Source organism: Ictidomys tridecemlineatus, chromosome 5 (assembly GCF_052094955.1).
Source record: "Ictidomys tridecemlineatus isolate mIctTri1 chromosome 5, mIctTri1.hap1, whole genome shotgun sequence".
Taxonomy (NCBI): domain Eukaryota; kingdom Metazoa; phylum Chordata; class Mammalia; order Rodentia; family Sciuridae; genus Ictidomys; species Ictidomys tridecemlineatus.
Window position 1 is genome coordinate 11,413,805 of NC_135481.1, and position 4,522 is coordinate 11,418,326.

A 4,522-nucleotide genomic window follows, 5' to 3' on the forward strand; every position below is an offset into this window, starting at 1 on the left:
GATGTACCCTGGAGAGGAGGACCAGCAGATCAGCTAGGGACTGAAATGCACTTAAATGATTAGGTTTGAGGTTTTTTTTTAGAATAGGGGGTGAGAATTTGCAATGGCACAAACCTGGGAGTAGCAGTAACCCTACCTCTTTGGACCTGAGTGCTTGTGCAGCTGTTCTCTGTTTGGGGGAAGTCACATGACTATGTGTCTGTGCCTTGTGAAAACTGAGAGCTTGCACCTGCGCACTTTGGTCACTGTGCCCTCTCTGGCCTACTACCACTGGTGGAAGGCCACATAACAGTCAACTGACCCCCAGGGCAGCTTTATGGGCACATGCATGACCTTGGGAACATTGTGTATGCCCCATAAATCTATGCAGAAGTGTAATGGGAACCTTTGGTGGAATTAGGGGCCGGGGTGTCATTTACTGGCTCTGAGTCGTCTGCCTACCTTCCTAAGATGAATCTCTTCCATAGCCCCACCCACACAAGGAGAGGGGGAATTTATAAGAACGTAATGGATATTGAGTCTTCTGGGTCAATTGCTGGTTAAGGATCCTTTTACAGTCATCCCCCCATTTTGTCTCCCATTCTCTCATTCCTGTTCATCTCTAACTACCTACCTGTGCTAACAGTAGCTCATTCTCCCAGCTCAAGGAGCAACAGAAGCTTCTTAAGCCTGTCCTCTCTACCAACAGTCTCTGGTGCTGATCGCCAGACCCAAGAGAGGTCCTGGGTGGGGCCAAGGCAACGTCACACTCTTAGCACCTGTGCTACACTGATGTGGGGTTGCTAGGGGAGAAGCAGGCTTGTGGAAACTTGAGGTCTGCCGCTGCAAGAGGACAGTGAGAGAGCAGAGGACCTGTCCTGAAACAAAAGCCCATGATGTGGAGAAGTGCACAGACCCTGAAAAATCCTGGACAGCAGGAGTCCCCCTGGGGTTACAGTGTCACTCTTGGCCAGAGGTAAGAGGGGCTTTTACCTTGGACTGGCCTCTCTGAGCAATGCTCTGTTTAGTGTGGTCTTGACCTGGTGTCAGCCTCCACACAGACTTTTGCTGGTTCTTGAGGAGTTACAGACACTGAGATCATCGTGTATCTATTCGAGCTTTTACAATGTGGGTCTTGTATTTTATGTGGACTTTTTAAAGTTTGCCAATTTATCCTAATGGATATGACAATGTACACAGATGAAAAGAGGCAAGAGCTGAGAATGTGTCTCAGTGGTGGAGTACTTGCCTAGCACGTGTGGAGCCCTAGGTACAATCCCCAGCACCGCAAAAGAGAGAGACTAGGGGGGAGGGGGACAATCAAGAACATAAAGAGAGAGCCTACAGAATGGGAGAAAATCTTTACCACCTGCACCTCAGATAGAACATTAATCTCCAGGATATACAAAGAACTCAAAAACCTGAGACCAAAAAAAAAAAAAAAAACTCAGTAAATAAATTGGCAAAGGAACCCAACAAAACACTTCACAGAAGAAATACAAATCGTGAACAAATATATGAAAAAATATTCAACATCTCTAGCAACTAGAAAATGCAAATTAAGACTACACTGAGATTTTATCTCACTCCAGTCAGAATGGCAATTAACAAGAATACAAGTAACAACTGTGACAGTGTGACAATGTCTCCAACAAGTTGTTCACCCCTTACTCAGCACCTGAGAATTCATACTGGTGATTGAGAGTACAAGTGGAAAGATTGTCTCAAAGCTCTTGGCCATTGCTCAAATATTACTGAACATTGGAGAATTCATAGTGCCCAGAAACCCTAAAAAGGTATCCAACACTTAATTCAAATTTTAAATTTATTGAACATCTAAAACCTCATACCCATAGTGAAAGTTGAACAGCATTTGTCCAAAATATGTGCCTTTTATAACAACAAAAATATTTACAATAAAACCTTGACAAATATAAAAGTAAAGTCCTTATATATACTACCATACCTTGATGTACATGAAGATAAGTAAAGAGAAAACTCATTTAAATTATAGAACTGAGTAATTGCCTTTAACTTTTGCTATTGAGCATTATTAGGTTATGTGGTAGAAATAACAAAATCATCATAAATACATACATGCATAGTACAGATAGCTCATCTTTAAAAGGATATTAATTTTTTAAAAATCAAAGACTACTAAATACTCTCACTTTTGAATATTGGAGAAAACAATTACAAGACATCTATTTTTGAGATTTTACACTAAATTGTAATTTTTTTTACACAAAATCTTTCTTTTATTTTCATGTGGTGCTGAGGATCGAACCCAGTGCCTCACGCCTGGTAGGCAAGTGCTCTACTCTGAGTCACAACCCCAGCCCTAAATTGTAATATTTTAAACTTTATTTTTTGTACTATATATTAAATTTAGGGAGGTTTAACCACTGAGCCACATTCCCTCCTTTTTTAAATTTTTGAGACAGGATCTTGCTAAGTTACTTAAAGCCTTATGAAGTTGCTAAGGCTGACTCTGAACTTGTGAAACTCTTTTCTCTCCTTTCCAGTTTGCTTAGATCATAGGTATGGACCATCATGCCCAGTTTATAGTGCATTTTTGCCTATATTCACATTATGTATGCAATATGTTAATAAATATAAGTGAATGTTTTTGATGTGTTTTCAAAAAGAATACCAGTAACAATAAATGTTGTCGAGGATGTGGGGGGAAGTTTCACTCACACATTGCTGGTGGGACTGCAAATTGGTGTAACCACTCTGGAAAGCAGTATGGAGATTCCTTAGAAAACTTGGAATGAAAGCACCATTTGACCCAATTATCTCACTTCTCATCTTATATCCAAAGGACTTAAAATCAGCATGCTACAGTGACACAGCCACCTGAATGTTAAAATCAGCATACTACAGTGACACAGCCACCTGAATGTTTATAGAAGCTCAATTCACAATAGCCAAGCTATGGCACCAACCTAGGTGTACTTAAACAGAAAAGTGGATAAAAAAAAATGTCACTCACACACACACACACACACACACACACACAATGGAATATTATTCAGCTATTAAGAAGATTGAAAGTATGGCATTTGCCAGTAAGTGGATAAAACTAGAGAATATCAAGCTAAGTGAAATAAGCCAGTCCCCAAAAAACCAAAGGTCAAATGTTCTCTCTGATATATAGATGCTAACCCATAACAAGGGAGGGTAGAGAGGAGAAGTATAGAAGTTCGTTGGATTTGACAAAGGGGAATGAAGGGAAAGGAGGGGGAATGGAATAGAAAAGACAGTAGAATTAATCAGGCATAACTTTCCTATGCTCATATATGAATACACAACCAGTGTAACTCCACATCATGTTCAACTACAAGAATGGGATCAAAATTATAATGGGTTGCACCCCATGTATATATATAATATGTCAAAATACATGCTACAGTCATGTATATATGTTATGGTTTGGAGTGAAGTATCCCCCAAAAGCTCATGTGTGAGACAATGCAAGAAGATTTCAGAGGAGATGATTGGATTGTGAGAGCCTGAACCTAATCAGTGAATTAATCCCCTGATAGGGATTAATTGAGGGGTAACTGAAGTGGTAGGGTATGGCTGGAAGAGGTAGGAATTGAGGCTTGGCTTTGGGTATCTATTTGTATCTGGCAAGTGGAGACCTCTCTGCTTCCTGATCACCATGTGAACTGTTTCCCTCTGCCACACTCCTCCACCATTATGTTCTGCCTCACCTCAAGCCTGGAGGAATGGAGCTAGCCTTCTATCGACGAAGACCTCTGAAACCAGGAGAGCCCTCAAATTTTTTCTCCTCTACAATCATTCTGGTCAGCTTTTTTTTAGTCACAGCAGTGAAAAAGCTGACTAAAACAATATCTAAAAACAACAAAGAAAGAAAAAAAGTGCTAAGCCAGTTGAAAAGATGCATAGAGCAATGTGTGCTGGAGGGATGTGAAGCTTCTATGCTCTGTCCCAGTATGCAACCCTTCAGGGACCTCCCAGAGTCCAGAAGCTCTCCAACACTATCCTTTGGGGTTTTAATAGAGGCTTCATTACACAGACATGATTGATTACACCACTGGCCACTGGTGATCAATTTAATCTTCAGTCCCTCTCTGCGCCTGGGGAAAGTGCCATCCCTTTAATCCCCCCTTGGTCTTTCCAGTGACCAGATCCCCCCTGGAGCTACCTAGTAGCTACTAGCCATCCTCAACTCATTAGCATACAAGACACAGCACTCTGGAGACTCTGAGGATTTGAGGAGTTATACACCAGTCAACAGGGCAAAGACCAAGTAAATAGTTTGCACTATTTCAGAGAACCTTTACAACCTAAAAGATACTGGAACATTTTCAGAATCCCATTTGGAATTAAAAATTAGTGTAGTCCATCCTATTGCATGAATACATTTCCCAGGAGAAGTCACTCAGGTTTGTAGGCTAGCCTTCAATCTTGTCAGGTTCCCAAAGCAGGAGCAGCCTCCGCAAACCTGTCTTCCCCCTTTTAGGCACCCAGTAAAATTGAGCTAAGAGACAATGGTGTCTCTTGCTTGAGCCTC